The sequence below is a fragment of the Anguilla anguilla genome, chromosome 8 (assembly GCF_013347855.1).
Source record: "Anguilla anguilla isolate fAngAng1 chromosome 8, fAngAng1.pri, whole genome shotgun sequence".
NCBI lineage: Eukaryota > Metazoa > Chordata > Actinopteri > Anguilliformes > Anguillidae > Anguilla > Anguilla anguilla.
This window is the reverse complement of record NC_049208.1, coordinates 32894948-32907319: the sequence shown is the minus strand read 5'-3', so window position 1 is coordinate 32907319 and position 12372 is coordinate 32894948. Positions and strand designations below refer to the sequence as shown.

General features: G+C 37.3%; 1 long non-coding RNA gene across 1 annotated transcript; it reads right to left on the bottom strand.

Annotated features, from left to right (window-relative positions):
- Positions 1–8376: 8376 nt before the first annotated feature.
- On the bottom strand, positions 8377–12006 carry LOC118232723. The gene is made up of 3 exons (XR_004766380.1): positions 11907–12006; positions 11156–11446; positions 8377–8716 (listed from the first exon to the last, which is right to left on the bottom strand). It is a non-coding gene; the product is annotated as an uncharacterized LOC118232723 (long non-coding RNA).
- Between the last annotated feature and the right edge of the window lie 366 nt (positions 12007–12372).

The window sequence follows — 12372 nt, the reverse complement described above, 5'->3', positions numbered from 1 at the left end:
ACGTGTAATGAGATATACGGCGCTAAATATATCCCAGTATGAGGTATCAAACTACGATTTATTATAATTTAAATACGTTTTCTGATTGTACCAAACCCAGTATGAAGGACAGCGGAGGTCCTATAAATTTTATGCACTGTTTCCATTAGCTTAAAGAATATACGCCGGGAGTTATGTAACATTTTTTCCATCTTTGCATGATCTTTTACATAACAGATCGTCTCTGTACAAAAATACAAGATAATCGGATAAAATCAAATGAAAGTTGGAAACGAAAAGCATGGGAAAAAGGGGCATGAAATGAGTCAAATGAATCAAACGACTTCAGCGTAAATAAAGTATATTGTGACGTGTCAAAGAGTCTCCTATGCCCGCTCTAATAAAAAATAAAAACCAAATATTATTTATTATATATTGAATATGGTATATATCGGAATATGTCAAATGAAAACAAAACATTTAAATTCAGGCATTGAAATACTTCCTAAATTGCCATTAGAAGTTTGAATTTATTGTTGAAGAATAAATAATATAGCCTAGCTACCATCCACCAGTATGCAGAAGGCTGTAGGTTCCTGAATACAGTAGAGGATTATTGATATGACCAATCATAATGCTCCAACAAATCAATTCTAATGAATTGTCATGGATGTCCAAACCAAGTCTTTGTCTGCTAATGAATTACCAACAGGCGGCTGGTCCATCTGCCCATATCTTAGCAGCCATTATGACACCTGATTTATGCCATAGGGCTATAGACATCCAAAGTCCATCCAAAGAGTTGTCATACTGGACTGTCATAAAGACAGTGGGATAGATTGTGATAGATTGACTGAGCGTATCGATCAATTAATACTTTTCAAATGGAACAGCTATCAAATCTATGAAGTATGGAGTAGCTGTTCCAGTTGTAATGCATTATATTACATTACATTACATTTATTTGGAAGATGCATTCATCCAAAGTGACATACAATAGTTGCATACCAAAGGTCATTGGAACAACTACAAAACACAGGTCTAATTACATTACATTACATTAGGTAATGAGCCCTGGGTCCTATCACATACAATCATCTAATTGGTTGCTTTTCATTGTTCCAAGGGCTTTCTCAGCTCTTGGTCAAACTTCTTTTACTTAAATAAATGTTAAAATAGATTTTTTGGTTTCCTCAGCAATAAAAAACACATTATTAAGGAAATCATGCACACTAATTGATAACAGAAACATTAATATTTAATTTCTTGTTACATATATATGTGTTCATTTTTATATACATTATCTGTGCAGTTTCAGGTTAAAGTTGTGCTCTGCAACTTGTTTGAAACAAACCTCGGGTGACATTCCATCTGGGTATTGGGACTGTCTGTGTTTATCAGTTTTACCCCTGAAGAAAAATTGAAAAACTGGATACTTTGATCTGTCATATTTCTAATGCCCAGACACAATTAATAAAGTTAATATGGGTAAATACGTGCAGTGCATATTGAAAGAACAACAAAAATAACAACTCACAAGACAGCTCAAAGAGCCCAAGGAACACAATACACAAGCATCATCAAGCTGAAAATGCAAAATTAGAAGTTTTCAGCAACAACAGTAATTGCTGAGCATGTATAATGTGAATAGGGATTATCCAAAGATAAACAAACTATTCTCTGGGCCTACAATTACAACTTAAAAAATAATGAATACGGTGCCAAATAATGCTCCATGAGAGTATTGTACATCTTGCAGTGACCAACATAGTGAAAAAATGACTCTACACTATCAGATTTAGTTTTTGGGAGGGAGTGTATCAGTTATGGCATGGGAAATATAATGATGACCAAGTTAAACTGTTGAGAAAACATTTTCTGATATAAGTTATCAAAGTCCTGCTTCTGTGTGCTACACTCATTATCTTATGAGTATAAGCAGGGGTGCCACCAGAGATTTTGGGCCCATGACAAGATCTCACATTGGGCCCCACCACCCCAGGCCATCCCATCCCTGCACAATTACTGTATCCACACCTAGAGAACCTAATAATAAAATATTCTATTTTCTAATGTCATTTTCAAAACCTGACGAATAAAAAGTTATTAATCTTATGCTCTAACATTTTTTGTGGGTCCCTGTCAGTCAAGGTTCTTGGAATTGTCCTAACTTCCCCCAAACCCCCTCTCCCCATACAACGCTACTGAGTATAAGGCCAAAGTTCTTTCCCTTCTGCAAGACAATTATTTCAAATCATTTGATCATTTCATGAGTTATTTTGAGGTCTTGGATAGGTGAGGAATAGTACAGTGAAACTTACAGTGAAGTGAAACAATAGTTTTTGTGGAGAGATTTTGTTTCCATTTTGACATGCAGGTAGAGATCCCTTCTATGCATTTGTTTGTGCACAGAGATACCTGCACAGTAAGTTCCTGTGGGAGCAAGAAATACAACAAAGAGTTTTCTGTCATCACCAAGTAAGAAGGAAAAACTATGGGCAGAAATAACAGATTCAGGAGAGAGGGAAGACCTGGTGAGGGCAAGGTGCAAGGAAGACTGTGTAGCTGGCATCGTTGGAGCTGCTTTGTGAGCAGCTTTGTCTTCACTGAATACTGAAAAGTCATTTCATAGTGAGAGGCAAAAGAAAAGAAGAGAGGAAGGAAGCAAAGGTTGAGATCAGCTTGTGAGGGTTATTACAGCCGCCTGGGTTTTTGCCTGAAAGGAGAATATTTTCGGCACAGCTAATGGGGCAGAGACGGGAGGAGACAGACCCGTCCACTGCAGTGGAAAGCAATGGGGTTTATAGGAAAAGTTTTGCGCTGAATTGGACCAGAAATGGCAGGCAGAGAGTGTCAAGCAAACAATAGAGTACACACAGTGGATGCAGCAAGTAAATTAGGCACACAGATAGGAAAAGGAGTCAATAGATGCAGGGGACAGGGCCAAAAAGTAAGTTAGAGACAGTTAGGAAAGTTGGGAAAATTGTCATAAAAACGACAGTGTGACGGAACACAAGAGGGTACACTTATGCTTGTTAATTTGGAAGGGTGCATAATAACAAGCATGCCCTTGCTTTGAATGTGGGGTAATTTCAGAGTTAGTCTGGTATGTCTTCACCTGCATAAATGCCACCCCAAGCTGCTCACTCTTGGTCTTCCTGGTAAGATAATCACATGGACTGTGATTATTGATGATTGTCTCTGTATGGCACACCTTGGAAAGAGTAGATTATTGATGCAGTCTGGAAGTCAAGTGTTTGAACTCACTCAAGAGATTCATTGAAGGGTTTCATCGAACAAAGACCCTCAGCAAGAATAAATAGCCGGTTATCTGAAGATTGTTGAAAAATAGCGAGGTGTGGAGAAAACTCATCTTAACCAGGCAGGAGTACATAAATGACTTTTCGGGGTTTTGACAGAATATAATTCTATTCCTACATACAAGAATAGAATTGTTCCTATACTTACAATAACAATTATTCATACTACTAGCAATAACAATAATAACTATGGCATTTATTGTTATTTTTATTATTATGATTAAGAGGAGTTAAGATCCCTTTCAGCCCATTATTCTTCAAATGTCCAGTGAAATATCATTTTATGTACAATATGGCTTTCAAAATTTTTGTAGGTCCTGAGTAGGTATTTGACAACAGTGCAATATCAAGTCAGTCGGTCAAAGAAAACATTCACAGGGTTGTTATAGGTTGGACTTAATGGGTTTAATAGTTACTTTCTGTAGCAGCAATACTGTTTGACTATGTCTATTTATGCTATGTATCACATAGAAAATATATTAATTCTGGTGACAAAACCCATATTTCCACTTACACATTCAATAGTTGCATCAATATTCAAAACAAGACCTATCAAAATGTATGTTTTAATGTATTTTTATATTTAAATTGTAAGTTGTCACAAATGCAAACACTGTACGAATGTAAACAAAAACAAGCTGAATGTATAAGTAATTGTCTGGATATTTACCTTGCAATTTATAAATGTTTGGAAATCAGATGTTTAAATAGGTAGCTCATTTATATGGTGGATGTTGGATAACTCGGACAAAGGAGTCCGAGTTCAATGGCAATACTGGTTTCCTATGATTTGTGAAATGACACAAATGGGAGAAATTTTTCAGACAACAGTTGGCTCTTCCTCTTAACCCCAGCAGATGGTGCTCTTAAGCAAGGTTTTGGATGCTTTCATCCATTTTATTTGTCAGAAAATATGTATTTGGAAGGCAGGCATGCCATCCACAAGCTTACGCCTTGGTGAAGCATGTCCCCTACATGTACAGCACTGGCACTTTTTAGAATTTCCAACAGAAAAAGTGACAATGATCACTAAATTTAAATTGGCATTTAACAGGCAGACCTATCCAGAGCAAATCATACAGATTACATTTGTACATATGGTCCATTTATATAGCTGGCTAATTTTTGGAGAATAAGTACCTTACTTAAAGGTACAACAATACAGCTGGTAATCAAACTTGTAAGTTCTAAGTTGCAAGCCCAGATCTCTAACCAATTTGTGAGATTGCCCCAGAGCCACTCTCTAGAATCATCCCTGTCAGTCTTTTTTCAAATAACTTGGGCCATGTTTATTGACTTTGCCCTCTCATTTCTCATTCAGTATCTTCAAGTGTTTGGTCACCTCAAAGCCTCCTATAAAATATTGGACTTATCTAACAACGAATATTTTATTAGCTTCAATAGTTTCAATTAGTTTCTTCCTATCCACTCTTTCTTATAAACAAGCACGGAAACAACTAAGACCTAAATAAAGCTATGAAATACATACTATCTAATATTGCACAATAATAGACTGTTTAGGATAGACTAGGTGATATTAATACTTATCATCTGCAGATTAAAGGGGACATTTTGTGATCTCTTAAATTCTGTGATAATGTTTAAGCCTGCTTCTCAAAAGAGAAAGCAAAACAAAGTGATCACAGTCATTTGTTCTCAAATGTCATTCAGTCTGTATTTTCAAAAGAGGGGGAAAAGCACCTTTGTAAAGATGAAATGAGAATGAATGCTTTGCAAATATCATGCAAAATCAAACACTGTGGTATAACAAATAAATTTGCATTGAGTGGTCAACAACTTGCACAGATAATTTAAAAAATAATACAGTGCTGTGAAAATGTAATGCCCCCTTCCTGATTTCCCATTCCCGTTATTGCATATTTGTCACAATGAATGGTTTGAGATCTTTGGACAAAATGTAATATTAAATAAACATAACCTGGTTAAATACAAAACAGCATGAACTGCTCATTTCAGGTTCTGCCAAAACATCTGTATTAGGTTCAAATAAACATTTTGACTAGGCCACTCCAAAACTTTAAATATATTTAAGCCATTCAGATGTGGATTTGCTTTTGTGTTTTGGACCATTGTCTGGCTGCATAAACTAATTTTGCTTCAGCTTCATCTCACCGACAGATACTTGCACATTCTCCTTAAGACTTTTCTGTTACAGAACAGAATTCATGGTTCTTTCAATAATGGCAAGTGTTCCAGTTCTCGAGGTGGCAAAGCGACCCCAGACCATCACATTACCATCACCGTGTTTGACTGTTGGTATGATGTTCTTACTGTGGAATGCTGTATTTCCTTTATGAGAGACATAATGGGACCTGTGTTGTCCAAAACATTCCATTTTTGACTCATCTCTCCATAGAACATCATCCAAAAGTCTTGGGGATCATCCAGGTGCTTTTTTGCAAATTTGAGACAAGCTTTCTCTTGGTTAGCAGTGGTTTCCCTTTCTTATTACTGAATCATGAACACCGCCTTAGCTGAGGCTAGAGGCCTAGAGCTCTTTGAATGTTCTTCTGAAATATATTGTGACTTCCTGGATGAGTTGTTGCTGCACCATTTATGAATCTTCCTCGTCCACTCATAGGAAGATTCACCACTGTTCCAAGTGTTATCAATTTGGAAATAATGACTGTCACAGTGGTTTGGTGAAGTCCCAGAGCCTAATAAATGGCTTTGTAACCCTTTCCAGACTGATATATTTCAACATTTTTAAACATTTTTCCCCATCTTTTCTGGAATTTTCTTTGATCGTGGCAAAATGTGCATGTAGAATCTGTGGTGACTACTTCACCCTGATGACAAGATTCAATATGAGTGAGGTTTAGATTCAGCAGGGCTGGCTGCAATCAAGCCTGGCTGTGTTCAGTCAGCTGAATCTAATTATGAATTAAACTGGGTTAATTGGTTGACTAAGGGGACAATTAATTTTCAGATGGGTGATATGGGTGCTTGATAACTTTTGTTAAATAAATGAAATAATAATTTAAAAAATATGTTTACTCAGTTTCCCTTTGCCTAATATGACATTTTGTCTAAAGACAAATATGCAATAATAGAGGACATATGGGGCAAACACTTTTTCACTGTAAATAAATAATGGTGCCTAAAAGGCAAAAAAAAAAAAAAAAGATCATGGCTGTCAGTCTGTGAATCTGCTACACTCTCATGTCTGCATATGGTATGGGGTTGGATTAAGGAGTGAAAGACTGTCAGATTTATTGCGATGCGTAGTTGTTTTAATGGGATAATTGCAACATTGTACCTTAAATTGTTCCCTGGCGTGTAAACAGTTAATGAAACTACAGTGTAATCATAAGAAAACCTATGTCATATTTCATCTAATAACCTTTCAGTGAGGTAGAGAAAACATTAGTGTGGCCTTCAGACGAGTCGAGATGCTGCTTTATTTGATTTCAGCCTAAATGTACAATGCCCATACCATGCTGTTGTAATGTTTATGTGGGTCATAACCTGCTTATCATACTAGTGAGAAAGCTTTTTAAGGCTGTTAACCCAGGTCAACATAATTTAACTCCAGAGAGTAGCTTCACTTTAGACGATCTTCCCTTTATGAAGTGAAGGATGCTAATAAAAGCCCGGCGTGATTTAGTCATATGCACATTCATCAGTGTTGATGCTGATCAGTGATTGATGACCGCTGGTTAATTGATTAACCAGAATTCTTTCCTTCAGTAAGCAGTCAAAACTTCAGGCTCAAGTAAAGAAAAGGACCAAGCTACTGTTTCTGGGGCAACAATGCAAAACATGGGAAATAACTGAGGTGGACATTATGACACACAGCCCTGGACTCTATCAACAATGACCCTTCATTTTGACTTACAGATAAAACTAGCATTGGCATAGGAACTTCTGTATACTAGCGCCCAAGCTCAAACTGCTTTCGGCTCTATAAAATTAATAAGTGCATCTGTCAATGTGTCCAGAAACATGTTAAAACACATTTGGTTTTTTAGTAACTTGTTCCCAGCTCACTGATTGGACCAATCGCTCATTCCATTTATTGCTCACTGGCTTGCATCAGTGATAATAAACAAGGTAATCTATGTGTTATTTAATAAAGAAAGCAGAATTTATTTCACTACCTCATACCCTGTTTGGTTCACTGGTCAGTCCAAAACTCTCAGGCTCATATCTCTCAGTATTTACAGTATATCTCAAGCTAGTAGCCTTCATGTGCCATAAAACAGTATCCATGCCTGCTTTACAGTTTATTAAATTCCATCATTTCAAACCTGCCTCAAATTTGCCATAAATAAGGAAATTAAATACCTGCTCCACCCTGCCCCCATTAGGATATATCTACTATTTTATTCACAGCTAAAGCACTGCCTATCTTGCATGAAGACAGGGAGAATACAGCACTGCAGTGAATACAGTGGCTGAATGGAAATGGCAGAGAGCGTCTAATCAATGTCTCCCAGGACTGGCAACTGACACTCCTTTTTTCTCTTTCGCAAATACAAACCTCTTTAACATCACAATATGGCCCATTATCTCAGCAGGCAAGGTGTATTTGGAAAGTGGCACAAAACATGCATTTTCTCTCTGCTTCGGGTTCAGAAGGGTAGGATCTAAAGTTGCGCAAATATTACGACAAAAAAATATGCAGACGGGCTCATTATAATTACTCTCTATCAGCAAATTTGCCAGGAATATAATCTATTTTAAAAAATGTCCGTGATGTGCGTGGGCACGGCTGTTTAGGAATTCACTGCATTTTGATCTAATCAGGAAATCAAAATATTCATGACACACAATGATATCTCCCAGGAGCAGGCTGGCAGCCATTAACTTTGAAATCCGGGTAATTTATTAGCTCCTATCGGGGCCTGCTACAGCTTTACCTCGATGTTTGTAATGTGGGCAAGAGTGAAAGCAGTTCTGTAAAACTGATACAGAATGATTTATAATGGCCCGAGTTGCTTTGAATCAGACATTCTATTAAAATGCTTGTGTGTAATTCTGTTTTTTTTTTTTTTTTTTTTTTTTTTTTTTAAAGATCCTCAGAGACAAATTGTATCAAAATAGTATTTGCCTGGACATTTAACAAATCTATTACCAGTGTTTATCATAAATATGAGAACAATTTCTTCCTTGTGACCTCTGTTAGTATGCAGTTTAGAATATTTATCCTCAACCGAAAATTGGGTGGCAAAAACAGGGCAGCATCACAAAAATACAGTAAATATTTCTTCATTACATTACCATCACCATAGTATTGCCATATATTTCATGTTTTCTACCTGAACGCATAGCTTCAATCTTCAATATTAGCAATGTCAGAAGCTCAACTCAAAATTGGGGGCCAGCTTCTGAATTTCCTCCTTCCTCTTCATGTCTTCCTTTTCTCTTCCCATTGTACGTTGCCTTTGGCTTTCCTACATTAAACAATACAGAGAACAGTCTGAAGTAAGTCAGCTTTAAAACACAGCCTTGGGATTAAGAGAACTGTGCAATGGGTGAGCATGCATGTGTATGAATTAAGTATTTTCATTTGCACCTGTGTGCTTTATGGGATATTCTTTGGAGCTAAGCACATATACAGAAAGTACTCATTACCATTTTGAATAACATACGTACATGTGTCTATGCCTTGTATCTTTTCAGTCGCAACAAAGCAAATATCTAATTAATGGTTTGTCTAGTGAGACCTCATTCTTTTATATTACTATAATAAAAGCTTTATCACAGGGTTCTGTCTTTTTCCCCATTCACCTCTTTCTACTGTGCTGTAATGTCTTTTCTAAACCAATAAGAAGGATCCATGTTTACAAAATTATAATATCATACCCTAAAGAAAAAAGTAATCCCTATGAAAAACATTTTAAATGAAATCTTGAGGGCTGGGAGATCACTTTGTTTCAATTAATTCAAATTGCCAGCAGCGCAGCTTAGCTGCCTAAACACAGATTGGTGTTTGATAAGCATGACGCAGATCAATACATGTGATGTTAAGGTTAAATGATGTTATGAAATGTGTTGATATAAATTCTACACAAAACTGAGGAAAGCTAAGTTGATTAAGTAATCTTCATAGTGGATAAACAAATCCTTATAGAAGATTCTATTACTGGAGAAGTTAATTGAACACATAAAAAACATAAACGAGGCAGTCTGGGTGGCACGTCCAATTAAAGGTCGAGTGACGCATCTAGTTCAGGACACATCAAGCCCTGCTCGTGCCAGAGCTGACCGTGGCTGGAACTCCCACAAGACAGCGCATAACAAGCCATAACTTTGCCCAGGGAAGGAGGGTTTTAGACAACAACATGTCCGCCACTTTACAGAGAATTAACAGCTCTTTAGATTTCGCATCTACAGCCTGCCTGCACCAGCCAAGGCCAATCCTCTGGCTTAATGTCAGCATAGCTCAGCTGGTGGACTTTGGAGTGAGAGGAAGGAGCAGCTGGTGGCACATGCTGTGGAGAACATGCTTGCTTGTGCTCTCCAGCATCGATGGAGAGCATTTAAGTGATGGGCACACAAAAACCATTTGGCACGTCAAACTGGGAGAAAAAGTATAATAAGGGAGAAAAATTTGTTGCAACTTGGAAACGAGACAGTTCTGAGGGAAATAGCTGGCGAATGTTAACAAACCTAGGCCATCTGAGTTATTTATACATGGTGTAGATAGTGCAATCATGGGGCACAGTAGTATATTTGATTAAATCTGAAATAAGTATGATAATTTCTTCCTATCTAGTGAATGTTTAGCTTTACTGTCCTTCCTTGTACCAAGGAATATGCCTTAACTGTAAGGAACAAAAGACACAGGAACTCACTGCACATCCCTTTAGAAGTGGTTTCAAAGATCTGTCCCATGCTTATGGTAAACCTAAAAACCCATTCTTTTCCTGTTGCTGTGGGAGTGACAGGAGTTGTGCATACACCATCACTCAACCGTGCCTTTAACTGTATATGAACCACAAGGGGATCCATTCAGTCAACAATCAAGTGTCATCAATGTGCACTAGGAACACATGTGTTTGCCAGTTATCCCGTGTCTGCTCATAACTCATAACTAGGGCCACCATTTTATCCCCACCATGTGACCTGTGGGGATTTAAACTGGTGTATTTCAATGGTTATCTTCCAGGGGTCCCAACAGACACTCCAACCACCCAGACAAGTGACTAATTATACAATTGAGTTTCTAATTGAGACATTTATAAAAACAATTAGTTTATCTAATATGGGGAGAGTCATGAAAGTGAACATGGATGGAAGTTAAAATGTTATGAAAAGCCTATCTTCGAGCCAGTGTTCTTTACAAGAGGTGAAGAACATTAATAAGAATAAGACCATTAAGGAATGTAGATGAAAAAAGTTAAAATAACCACAGAAAATATGAATAATGAAACAAAACTGGATTAAAGCAAATCATAAAAAAACAATAAAACCAAACACAGTTAATGCAAACAATGTATAGCAATGTATAGAACAGCAAGACAAAAATGAGTCTTCAAATGAGATTTAAACTATGACTGATGCAACAGTTCTAATGCTTAATGGAAAGCCGTTCCAGAGTCTAGGAGCCTTAGCTGAGAAGGATAGATCTAACTTTGTTTCCAGCCTAGACTCTGGATCTGACCTAGACAATCTAGACTGAGAGTAAGGCTTAAATAGCAGACCAGCGCACTCTGACAGCTGTAAAGTATTACAAGTTCACCAACACACATGAGTGCCTGGCCACGTGATGCCACGTATGCAATCAATAAAAAATTTTAATCAGTGTCAGTTTTGGGAAAGCGGTAAACCTTACTCATGACAACGTGTTACCCAAAAGAACTCTAGCAGCCTGAGTAACATCAACTCACCATACTCCTGGAGTCACAAAGCCAACTGTGCCCTGTTGCAGCATCATGGTTGTAGCTGGAGGATACTATAAAATCATTTAACCAACTGTAGATTTCATCATGCCTTTGGATGAGGTTAACTTCTGTTTTAGTGTGCCATTGTTTGCTCATAATTTTTTAAAGTGTGAATATCCCACACATATCCCACATTAAAGTCTAGTTCCTTATTTCATTCACATTTTTGACATCATCAGAAACTAAATGTCCAGGTTAAACTAATTGATTGTGGTGTCCTCTCTCCTGTTTTTTCTTCTGTGTGTACAAAAACAAAAGAAACAATTATTGAAAACAAATGCATGAATACACACTTCAAGCCTTTTTGATGCCCAAAAATTATAATGAGTGAAATGTCTCCAAGCAGTAAATATTCTGCACATGCAGTAGCCAAAATGGCATCATAGTCAACCAAGTAATTAGCGTAGATCAGCAGGCATTTGTAAAAATATTTTTGCTTAGGTCAGGGTCATTTAGCATTTTTTAAAAATCTCACTGAAATGGACGTTTTCCAGTAATATATTGAATCCAAGAATACGTACCAAAGTCTTCTGGCACAAACACACTGTGACACTTTTAAAACTATTTAGCAACTGACATCGCGGTAATTACAGCAACTAATTACCGTCCCCCGCAAAGAAGCAGCGAAATAAGCGGGATAAATGCATTTAGAATAAATGCTGGTTCCAAAAGCCAGAATGAAAGCCATTTTACAAACCTGGACTAGGCACCGACCGTAAAATAATATGCTCGGTTTCATCCACTCGTGTTTCACCGGGAATATCCCATCATAAATATTTGCATTCAGTTCTTATCATGACATTTGCATTTGGCCCTTATCTGTGGGCAAACCAAGCACTTCCCGATGGAAAGCGCGGCTGCGCACCGCACACAGATTTCTAAGGAGTCGCGTCTTCAGGCTGATATCACATTTTGGCGAGAACTTTATCACCAAAATGAGGTGGTCATTTTTTTCCCACAGCACTGGCTCATCTTGAAAGTATGTGGAGTTCGTGCGGTTCAGCTTTGATTCACTTCTCTTAAAATTAAAGCCAAAAAGAGAGGAACAACAAAATGATTCTATTTTCCAACTGTATTGGCTTCATGTAATAGGTACATAGTAATCGCTTACTGTTTATCTAATTTTATTTGTGTACTATTATGTACACTGCATTATCTCCCGA